Here is a 12331-nt window from a genome sequence, read left to right as displayed (position 1 = left end):
ATCATACTTTTTCTGAATCACTTTGTCTATTATTAATTTCCAGATAAATTTGGAACTAGTTTTTCAAGTTTTCCCCCCAAATTTGGGATTTGTCATTGGAATTACATAACCTCATGAAATATTTTGGGATGAGTCAATATTTTTAATATGAGTAAATCTTCCTTTCCAGATACTACTTCATATCTTCAATGATACAAAATTTTTTTTATGAGTTCAAATATTTTTCACATTTCTTAATATTGTTATTGCATGGTACTTAATATTTAGTACCACATTTTTAACTAGGATCATATATATATGTATTCTCCTTAAAATAATTTTTGCAAGTATATAAGAATACTCGATTTTTTCCCTTTATTTTAGTGTTTTTCAGATGAGTAGCCAGCTTCTGCAATTTCTTAAAACTGGGTCACTTTCACAATGGTATATTCCTGCTTTGCTTTCTTTGAGCCCTTTCTGCTGGGGAAAACAAAAACAAAAACAAAAACAAAAACCACAACATCAGAAAAGACATAGAATGAGCTCCTGTTCTGCAGATGCTGATCCTCTGTCTATCATCCTTTGTGTAAACCATGAGCCCTGTCCCCGGGGCTCATCACCTCCTGTGAGGTCAATGACCAAGCTCTCACCTTTAGACACCAAAGATCTTGGCCAAGGAGGTCTTGGGGAAAGGCAAGGGAAGCACAGAAAAGCTTTAAGATCCTTTCCCATTTGGCATCATTCTGAAATCCCTTTTCCTTACCCACTTTGTTTTCTTTTTTCTCAATGTTCTCACTCCCAGTGAAAACCAGATTGAATCTCAGGGACGACACTACAGGACTCCTTTCCTCCAAGCACAGGCCATCTGTTGCAAGGAGGCTCTTGTCCTCTTTGGCTCTCCCACCTCCCTCTGGACCAGGGTGGTCACCAAAGCCTACAGCTAAGGGCAACCCCCAGCCAGCCTGACAGCACTCACTGGGCTGAGCGATGCCAGGGTCGGGGGAGTGAGAATCTGGTATTTAGATCTGTCCATGTTTGTGAGATGTCGTCAGCAGTGTTGTCTCCTGGGAAGACAGGGAGTACATGCCATGAACAACAGCGCTAATTTTGACCTCTTCTGATGCAGCCAGGGCATAACTGGTCTGGGTGACCTTGGGAGCCTCAGGGAGAGTCTGTTGTCACCATGGGTAGGCTGAGGCTGCCAGTGAACCAGGTCCATGGCCACAGGTGGAACTAGCCCATAGTGGTCCTTTGCTTTCCTCTTTACACACGTAGAGCACATACCCTACCCCAGGGGACGGCTCTAGAGGGGTTACTCACTCATTTTTCCACACCCTGGATGGTGTCAGGCAGAGGCTGATTGTGGTTTTCAGAGAAGGAAGGGCAAAGAGGCACAGCCAGGAGGGGGAAGTCTCCACAGATGATCCAAGGCAGCGGGGGTGGTTCACCATAGAGTCATCAACAGGGGAGCTAGTGCTGCCCCAAATTACCAGCTGTGGCATTGATTCCCCGCAGCTGTTGCCCTAAGGTATAAAACAACAATATGAAAATATGGTAAAAATCCACACAGGTTAACTTGTGATTTTCTGTCTAGATTTGATTTTGGGGGGAACTGTGTAGAGTGGTCAGACACATGGGCATGTCTGTGTCTGCATCCCATTCTTTTGAAAAATGGTATGACAAACGATAGCTGTTAGTGTTATTTTTACAACTGTTTTGTGATCACGTTTAATTGTTTTTCTAAATGCTGATACTCAGGGCACCCACCCTGATAGTTCTTCCTAACAATTAAATGAGGTGATGTGTTAAAGATCTCAGCACTGTGCATGCCCAAGTTGAGCTTTCCATGAATATTAGCTATATAGTTACTGCTGCTAGTGCTTACTTTTGATAACTAACCAGTCTCAGTTTTATTCTCCTAATGCATGTCATTGTGCAGGGCAAGTTCAGCTTTCATTCCTGATAGAGCATCCACACGCTGTCATACCTGACTGTGGTGGGTATGAGTTCAATGAAGTAGATGTTAAAAACGGTCATAGTGGCAGCAGAAGCGACAGTTCCCAATATTTCCAAAACCACACGCAGGGTCTGTATTCCTGGAGAGGAAAAGAGCATTTGAGTTTTTCAAATTAGAGTTTGAAAAGACTCTACTGGAGGGGTTTGCAATTATGTAATGCATTGTACGGAAACTACAGTGGAGGACAATGTGGTGTTGCAAGTAACCCGAGAGAAGTGACTTGATTATCAAAATAGTATGGCTTAAATAATGGATGAAGAGATTTAAATTAATTGCACCCACTTTCCCTGTAGATCTGAGTTTCTGCCTAGAGGAGGGGGAGGGGAAAGTGAGTCTGGCAGGAGTTCATTTTCATTTATTTTGTCCAGTACCGCCTATCCCTTTCCTATAGGTTATAGGACAACTGTGTTTGCAATTGCTGGGGAGTTAAAGATTTATCAGGAAAAAGAGTGGAGACCCCCAATCAGGAAGCATGGAAAATGCATCCCTGATCCTCGTGAGGTTAACCACTAAGGTTCCTTAATCACTATATATATGATTATTCTATTAATTTTAGTAAAATAGTCCAACCGGGAATGGATTCAGCTCTTGTACTTCTGAATCCCTTTTTCCTACTGTACACATCTTTGCTTGAAAGCAAGAGATTTTGTTTCCTTGCTTTTAAGGAGGCTCCTCTAAGCACTGGTTGCCATCATGATGAATTAAAACAGCACTCGCGGTGGACACGTAGACATCAGGGAGCAGACAGGTCACTGAGGTTGCAGTAAGAAGAAAATGCCCAGTCAATGGAAGTGGTAGTTCTGGGTCCACACTCTGGGAAACAGCTGCAAGGCCCATGCCTCATGCTTTTAACTAAGTATCATCAGACAGAGGGCAAATGATCATTTCTTGTTCTAGAGAAACTGTCAGGAATAAACTGCATTATTTTCAGATGCTTCTGGAATGTGGAGAGGACAGCCCTACATCTGAGCCACCTTTGCTGACCTTTGGCTCTTTTCCCACCAACCGTTTGCTAGAGTCTAGACCAAACCTTCAGACTGGCTTAAGGGAATCTTTAGACCTCAAGTGGCACCTCCACTTCTTTCTGTCTTCAGGCGGGTATAGCCAATACAGTACTTGGGAAATGAAGAGAAGATACTGCTTTCTTCTGGTTTCAGTCTTCTCTCACCATGTGGTACAAAAGGCATGGATAGAATGGAAATTCCCGCCAGGAACATGAAAAATACCTGGCTTACTCGACAGCCGATGAGATTTAGTGCTAAAAGGGCAAGGAAACTGGCTAGGAAGATGACTGAGCCAAAGAGAATGTAGAACAGGAAAACGTTGCTCCCCAAATGCTGGAGATGGAGAAGCAGGTCCACAGCAGGTATTCTGTTTGCAAATGTGTGGAAAATAAAAGAGCAAATATTTAGAATTTTGTCCTGCAATTGATGCTAAAATTGCTCCAAGCACCCAGTGGTCAGTTTTAAAGAACAAATCCACTGTCTTGTTGTGTTTGTGTATTTATTTTTTGTTGTTGTTGAATTTTATTTTGAAATAAATTCAAACTTACAGGAACAGTTGCAAAAACAATACAAACCCCATACACAGAACTCCAGCATACCCCAACCCGCCTCCACTGATACCCCAGATCCACCAACTTTAACATCCTTTCACTCTACCATTTCTTTCTTTCCTTCCCTCCCTCCCCATCTATCATCCATCATCTATTGCTCTGTCTTCTGAACATATGAGAGCTAGCTGCACACATCCTTGTATATAATTCACATATACATTTCCCGCGAACAAGAACATTCTTTTATGCAATCACGTTAAGCGCAGCTAAGAAGTTCACGAAATTCAACATTGATACAAAGCTTACATTCTCTATTTCATTTTTTTCTTATGTCCCAACTGTGCCCCTTTGAGCCTCCTGTCCTCCATCATCAGATCCCATCCAGGATCATACTTGGCCTTTAACTGTCAATATCTATTTAGACTGTCTTTTCTTTTTCAGTTGTGGAAACACATACACAGCATGAATCTTCCCATTCCAACCCCTCCCAAGCATTCCATTAGTGGGATTACTCATATTCACAATGTTGCAATGCCATCACCTTCCCACCATCCATTACTAGAAAATTCCCCTCACTCCAAAGAGAAACCCTACACTCATTTCTTATTAACCCCCCCATTGCCCCTTCCCCCACTTCTCATAACCCATATTCTACTTTTCATCTCTATGATCATATTCTCTGATACTTTCTTTGTGTTTACTGTGGGGCTTAAATTTAACATCTTAAGTGTATAACAATCTTGTTTTCTTTGATACCAACTTAACTTCAATGGGACACATAAACTATGTTGCTATACTCCTCCATTCCCCCACCATTATGTAGTTCTTGTCAAAAATTACATATTTTATATTGAGTCCAAAACCACTGATTTATCAGTATACTTTATGTCTTTTAGATCCTGTAGGAAGTAAATAGTGGAGCTACAAATCAAAAATACAGTAGTATTGGTATTTATATTCACCATGTGATCTTCACTGGAAGTCCTTATTTCTTCATGTGGTTTCAGTCAGTTGTTTAGTGTCCCTTCCTTTCAGCCTACACAATTCCCTTTAGCATTTCTTATAGGACTGATCTACTGGTGATGAAGTCCCTCAGCTTTTGATTATCTGGGAATGTTTTCATCTCCCCCTTATTTTTAACCTCCAGGTGTTTGTGAATTTTCTGTCTCTGACGGTTATTGACTTCTATTTGTATTCCATTGTGGTCAGAGAATGTGCTTTGAATAATTTCAATTTTTTTAAATTTATTGAGGCTTGTTTTTGTCCCAGCATATGGTCTATTCTGGAGAAAGTTCTGTGATCACTAGAGAAGAATGTGTATCCTGGTGATTTGGGATGTAATGTTCTATACATGTCTGTTAAATTTCTCTATCTCTCTCTCTCTTTCCTTTGTTTCTCTGTCAGTAGGGCTCCCTTTAGTATCTGAAGTACGGCAGGTCTTTTATTAGCAAAATCTCTCAGTATTTGTTTGTCTGTGAAAAATTTAAGCTCTCAAATTTGAAGGAGAGTTTTGCTGGATAAAGTATTCTTGATTGGAAAATTTTCTCTCTCAGAATTTTAAATATGTCATGCCACTGCCTTCTCACCTCCATGGTGGCCACTGAGTAGTTACTACTTAGTCTTACATTGTTTCCTTTGTCTGTGGTGAATTGCTTTTCTCTTGCTGCTTTCAGAACTTGCTCCTTCTCTTCAGTATTTGACAGCCTGATCAGAGTATGTCTTGGAGTGGGTTTATTTGGATTTACTCTATTTGGAGTTTGCTGGGCATTTATGCTATGTGTATTTATATTGTGTAGAAGGTTTGGGAAGTTTTCCCCAACAATTTCTTTGAATACTCTTTCTAGACCTTTACCCTCCGCTTCCTCTTCTGGGACACCAATGAGTCTTAAATTTGGGCGTTTTATTTTATCTATCGTATCCCTGAGATCCATTTTGATTTTTTTCTCCATTCTTTCTTTTGTTCTTTCATTTTCCATTCTGTGTTTCTTGAAGTTGCTGAGTCATTGTTCAGCTTCCTCTAGTCTTGTACTATGAGTATCCAGGCTCTTTTTAATTTGGTCAACAGTTTCCATAAGATCATCTATTTTTTTATTTACTCTTGCAATTTCTTCTTTATGCTCTTCTAGGGTCTCCTTCATGTCCTTTATATCCTGTGCCATGCTCTCATTGTTTGTCTTTAGTTCTTTGATTAATTGCTCCAAGTACTGTGTCTCCTCTGATCTTTTGATTTGGGTGTTTGGGTTTGGGTTCTCCATATCATCTGGTTTTATCATATGCTTTAAAATTTTCTGTTGTTTTTGGCCTCTTGGCATTTGCTTTACTTGATACGTTTCTTTTAGGATATGAAGGATTATTGAAGCACCAGTCTCTAATTTGTCAGATCTACAGCTTGGTGGCATACACTTTCTCTAACTAACCAGTAGATGGCATCAGCAAGTCACCTATTCCCCTCAAGTCAGTTCTCCCCAACTTTGTGGTGTGTGTGGGTGATTCTTGTGGGGTTCAATTGGTGCACTGAGTTTGGGTGTGTTGTTGGTGCTGTCCACCCTGAATGTGGGGTGTGTGTCTGAGCGGTTAGGGAGGCAGGGCAGCTTTAATAATCAAACCTCCCAGGTGTTCCTGGAGATTTAAGGCTGTTCCAAGAGTCTAAACCTTCAGTTCGATCTCACCACAGATTGTCTCTGCCACTGACCCACAAGTCCTTGGTATTGGCTTATGGTCCCTAGGATTTCCAAGTGGGTACCTCTTCCCAGCTGTGCCCTTCTAGGGTCTCTGCTGAGGGATGGCTGTGCTACATAACAAGTGTGCACCATCCCTCAAGGGAAGTTCTGGGCCACCAGGCCGTGCAGGGGCGTTCCCAGCCTGCTGTAAAGATGGCTGAATGGGGTGTGTTATTTTCCCCGTTTTCGCACAGCTCTGCCTTCTCAGCTCTGGGACAATTAGCTGTGGGTGCACTAAAGGCTATTGTCCATGCCCAATATTGTGGCATGTGCTTGCATTGCTGGAAACATTTTCTCTCCCACTGGGTCCCTTGGCACATCTCTGGGCTGTGGCACCTGGGCTGGGCAAGAGTGTTCCCAGCCCGCAGGGAAGATGGCTGCAAGGGGCGTGTTTTTTTCCCCTTTTGGCTAACCTCTATCTTCCTCGTTCCAAGACAATTAGCAGTGGGTGTATAAAAGGCGATCCATGCCAGATATTGAGGCATTCACACAGCCCATTCCTGCCATGCTTCACTGTGTGGTTCTCGCTGCTGTATCTGCAGCCACTTTTGGTTTTTTTTTTAAAAAACTAGTCTGCCTTCAAACACCAACCCATGGTTTGCCCACACCACTGGACATTCAGCCAGCTCACTCACTCATTTCCAAATGCAGACTCCCGGTTTCACCAAGTGCACAGTCCCTGTGGATTTAGCAGACCTTGTCCAGCTGGTGCATCACTGGAACTGGTGTTCTGGGTCACTTTCTGGCTTTTATCTAGCATTTTTCATGGAGGTGTTTTTTTGCCCCATCTCACCTAGCTGCCATCTTAGGTTCTCCCTGTGTATTTATTTTTAAGGCAAAGATCATAAAAATTATCATAAAATAATTGTATGGCTCTATGTAAAAATGGGAATACAGTTTTTACTTCCTCTTAAACCAAGAGTATGGCTGGCCATTACAGAAATTCATAACCTGAGCCCATCTACCAAACTGGATGGTGTGAGGAAAATACAAATTGTAAAAGAAAAACAAATTATTTCCCCTGATGCAAAAAAGTGAGACTCCACCCCACTTTTCTTAGAGTATTTACTTCAGAAAACTTGTAATTGTGAATTCTTTCTCTGCCACTTTGGGCTGTATGTATATCTTTTTTTTTTTTTTAATTTGAAAGCAGTCACTGTTTATTAGCTGACCAGATTACACAAATAATCATGGTAGACACCTTAGTTCATCCTTCTAATAAGACTAGTGATCAGGTCTTCCCTGTTGCCAGCATCTCCCCCTTCTATAAAATGGGTAGTCTTTTACTTCATCTCCTCACTCTGGGAGAAGACAAGTTAAAGGGCCACAGGAAGCTGTTTGATTCTTTGAAGCATTTCCCAACAGTACAGATTTCGTGAATCATGTCCTCCATGCAGACAATGCCATATTTACCAAGAGATCTGTGTCTTAGTTTGCTAATGCTGGAGAATGCAAAACACCAGAGATGGATAGGCTTTTATAAAACGGGGGTTTATTTCACTACACAGTTACAGTCTCAAGGCCACAAAGCATCCAAGGCAACACCTCAGCAATTGGGCACCCTCACCGGAGGACGGCCAGTGGTGTCCGGAAAACCTCCGCCAGCTAGGAAGGCAGCCGGCGTCTGCTCCAAAGCTCCGGCCTCAAAACGGCTTTCTCCCAGGACGTTCCTTTCTAGCAAGCTTGCTTCTCTTCAAAACATCACTCCCAGCTGCACTCTCTTTCCTCTCTCTGAGTCAGCTCATTTATATAGCTCCACTGATCAAGGCCCACCCTGAATGGGCAGGGCCACGCCTCCATGGGAACATCTCATCAAAATCATCTCCCACAGCTGGGTGGGGCACATTCCAAGCAAATCCAACCAGCACCAAAAACATCTGCCCCACACAAAACCACAAAGATAATGGCATTTGGGGGACACAATACATTCAAACTGGCACATTCCACCCCCTGGAACCCAAAATGACATTATTTTTCCAAATACAAAACAAATTCATTTCATAATCATTTCAGTAACAAATGTTAAGTACAAAATCCCATCAAAATCAATTTAGGCTTGGTTAGTCCTAAGGCATAATTCCCCTCTAGCTGTGGATCTGTGAACCTAGAACAAGTTATGTGCTTCCAATATACAAAGGAGAGACATTCATAGGATGAACATTTCCATTGCCATAAGGAGAAACAGTAAGGAAAACAGGGTTCCTAAAACCCACAGGACAAAGTCCATTAGATTTCAAAGTCCGAGAGTCATTTACAGAACAATGTTGCATCCTTGGGGCTTGAGAGAGCGGGAGTCTAACCCTTCCTAAGGGCCTTTTCGGCAGCCCTTTCCTCTCCAAACGCTTGGGTGAGTGCTCCAACATTTCCACACATTGGTACCAAAATCTGTCCTAGTTTGCTAATGCTGGAGAATGCAAAACACCAGAGATGGATAGGCTTTTATAAAACGGGGGTTTATTTCACTACACAGTTACAGTCTCAAGGCCACAAAGCATCCAAGGCAACACCTCAGCAATTGGGCACCCTCACCGGAGGACAGCCAGTGGTATCCGGAAAACCTCCGCCAGCTAGGAAGGCAGCCGGCGTCTGCTCCAAAGCTCCGGCCTCAAAACGGCTTTCTCCCAGGACGTTCCTTTCTAGCAAGCTTGCTTCTCTTCAAAACATCACTCCCAGCTGCACTCTCTTTCCTCTCTCTGAGTCAGCTCATTTATATAGCTCCACTGATCAAGGCCCACCCTGAATGGGCGGGGCCACGCCTCCATGGGAACATCTCATCAAAATCATTACCCACAGCTGGGTGGGGCATATTCCAAGCAAATCCAACCAGCACCAAAAACGTCTGCCCCACACAAGACCACAAAGATAATGGCATTTGGGGGACACAATACATTCAAACTGGCACAATCTGTCAAGGCAATCCGCTTCTTATTGATTTTGCCATAGCCATAGAGATCAGTTCGTTCACTGACTTCAGGTTCAGATACCCCCGTGCAATATATAGTTCCACAATTCTCAGCATGTTAATTGAGGCCTTGTTGAGCTTCACCAAGGTGCTATTGAAGATTTGGCGAAGGTGAAGAAGCTGCAATGCTTTCTGGACCTTTGGGCTCACACCATTGATCTCTGATCCTTATGACAAATGCCAATTTGGGTTCCACAGGTACATAGAAGTTGCCAGCTTTTCTTGCCATTCTAGCCACTTGAATCTCGGTTCTGTACATCTGCCTACATTCCTTGTGATAGTGCTTGGCTTCTTCATAGATAAGCTTCCTCCTTGCATTTTGAAGCATCTTTTGGGCAAACTTCTTTCTCAAGCACTTGATCTTCAGTTCGGCAAAATTCCTTTGCTTTTTCCTAAAGGTTTTCTGGCACAGCCAGAGACAACTTCTCCTTGACACCATCCATGGTTCCAGTCGGAAAAGCGTGTATGTGTATCTTTTTAAAAACCCAGGAATCTTTTCTTCAATAACCTGGGAACCATATTCTACAGACGTAATCATCAAGGAAGAGTACTCTTACCCCGGTCTCTGTGGGTGCCCAACTTTAGTAGGCACCTGGCTCCCAGTTTCAAAACCACCTCTTGGCATGAAGATATGAGTTTATTTTTCCTTTGGATAAAAGCAATTAGCAAACACTGAAGCCATCCCAACTACCAGGTGAATTTATGGAACTATGTGTGACAAATACTTGAGGATTTACTTACTTCACGACTAGTTGTTCTCTATCTTGAGAACAGGCATGTAATGGGTTATATTGGCCATATAAAAGGGTAAAATTTCTTCCACCTTTTGCAATCTTTTTAGAGATTGCCTGAGATGCACGTCACATTCTGTTTAATGATTATTCAACAATAAAACTGTTTTCTTTTTTGTCTACTTTTGTGGAGAGGTTTCAAGGTTGACAGGAGATTTTGCTTTTAATTACATTTCCCCAACAATGTCATATAGAGGATGAACATCAAGGGGCTAAAATCTTGGAAATGAGGGAAAGTACTTTGACAGGGTTTTCTACATACTGAATTCTTCCTCCTTGTGCCTCTTCCCCGATGAGAAGACATTTCCCTTTATCTCAAGTGTAGTGATTGGGCTTCAAGGAGATTATCTAGGCAAGCTTGAGATGTGTTCCCTGGATTGGGGAGCACAGTAGCATGGTATTGGACATACTTCTGATGAATTAAAGGTGAGAAGCAGTTGTAGTGAGTAGTCTCCTGAGAGAGAGAGAGAAAGGAAAGTGACAGAAAAAAGAAAGACTGAGAGAGGAAGAAAGAAATGGCTAGAAACACTTCTTCTGACACGTGCAAGGATGTGTTTTTTTTGTTTTGTTTTATTTTGTTTTTTGTGTTTTTTTTTTACATTTGTAGTAGTTCATGCAAGAACTTATTTATATTTGTAGTGTTAATCAGTTAGATACATGACTTTCAATCAAATTCTCCTACAATACATCACTATTACTTATGATCCCAATAATAAACTACCATCACCTCTATCCATTCTCAGACATTTAAGTTCAACCTCGTTAACAATTCTGTACATATTAGGTAACTGCTCCTCCTTCTCTAGCTTCTATCATTAGGTCTCCTTTATTCTACATTTTAAGACTCTGAGTTTACATTTTCTAGGTGGTTTGTAGTCATGAAATCATACAATATCTGTCCTTTTGTGTCTGGTTTATTTCACTCAACATTATGTTCTCAAGTTCATCCATGTTATCACATGCTTCAGGACCTCATTCCTTCTTACTGTTGCATAGTATTCCATCGTATGTATATACCATGTTTTATTTATCCACTCATCTGTTGATGGACACTTAGGTTGTTTCCATCTTTTGGAAACTGTGAATAATCTGCTATGAACATCAGTGTGCAAATGTCTGTTCATGTCACTGCTTTCAAATTTTCTGGGTATATACCAAGTAGCAGAATTGTTGAGACATAGGGCAACTCAATATTTAGTTTTCTGAGGAACTGCCAAACTATCTTCCACAGTGGCAGCACCATTTTACATTCCCACCAGCAGTGAATTAAGTGTTCCTATTTCTCCACATCCTTTCCAACAACTTTAATTTCCTGTTTGTTTAATAGTGGCCATTCTTATAGGTGTAAGATGATATCTAATCGTGGTTTTGATTTGCATTTCCCTAATAGCTAATGAAGATGAACAGCTTTTCCTGTGCTTTTTAGCCGTTTGTATTTCCTCTTTGGAAAAATGTTTGTTTATATCTTTTGACCATTTTATATTTGGGATGTTTGTCCTTTTGTTGTTGAGTTGTACTACTTCTTTATATATACTGAATATCAAACCCTTAATAGATTTATGGTTTCCAAATATTCTCTCCCACTGAGTTGGCTTTACCCTTTTGACAAAATCCTTTGAAGCACAGAAGTGTTCAATCTTGAGGAGTTCCCATGTATCTATTTTTTCATTCATTGCTTGTGTTTGGGTATAAGGTCTGAGAAGCTACCTCCTATCACTAAGTCTTAAAGATGTTTCCCTATATTTTTTTCTAGGAATTTTATGATACTGGCTCTTATATTGAGGTCTTTGATCCACTTTGAGTCAATTTTTGTATAGGGTGTGAGGTAGGGGTGCTCTTTCATTGCTTTGGATACGAATATACAGTTCTCTCAGCCCCATTTGTTAAAGAGACTATTCTATCCCAGTTAGGAGGATTTGGGGGCCTTGTCAAAAAGCAACTGACCATAGATCTAGGGGTCTATTTCTGAGCTCTCAATTTAATTCCATTGATCAGTATGTCTATCTTTGTGCCAATACCGTGCTGTTTTGACCACTGTGGCTTTATAATAAGCTTTAAAGTCAGGAAATGCAAGTCCTCTCACTTTGTTCTTCTTTTTTAGGATGTTTTTGGCTATTCAAGACCCCTTTACCTTCCAAATAAATTTGAGAACTAGCTTTTCCAAATCTGCAAAGTAGGTTGTTGGAATTTTGATTGGTATTGCATTGAATCTGTAGATCAGTTTGGGTAGAACTGACATCTTAACAACATTTAGCCTTCCTATCCATGAACACAGAATGTCCTTCCACCTATTTAGGTCTTCTTTGA

The sequence above is a fragment of the Choloepus didactylus genome, chromosome 6 (assembly GCF_015220235.1).
Source record: "Choloepus didactylus isolate mChoDid1 chromosome 6, mChoDid1.pri, whole genome shotgun sequence".
In the NCBI taxonomy this organism is placed as follows: Eukaryota; Metazoa; Chordata; class Mammalia; order Pilosa; family Megalonychidae; genus Choloepus; species Choloepus didactylus.
The sequence above is the reverse complement of the archived record's forward strand: the minus strand, read 5'-3'. Positions refer to the sequence as shown.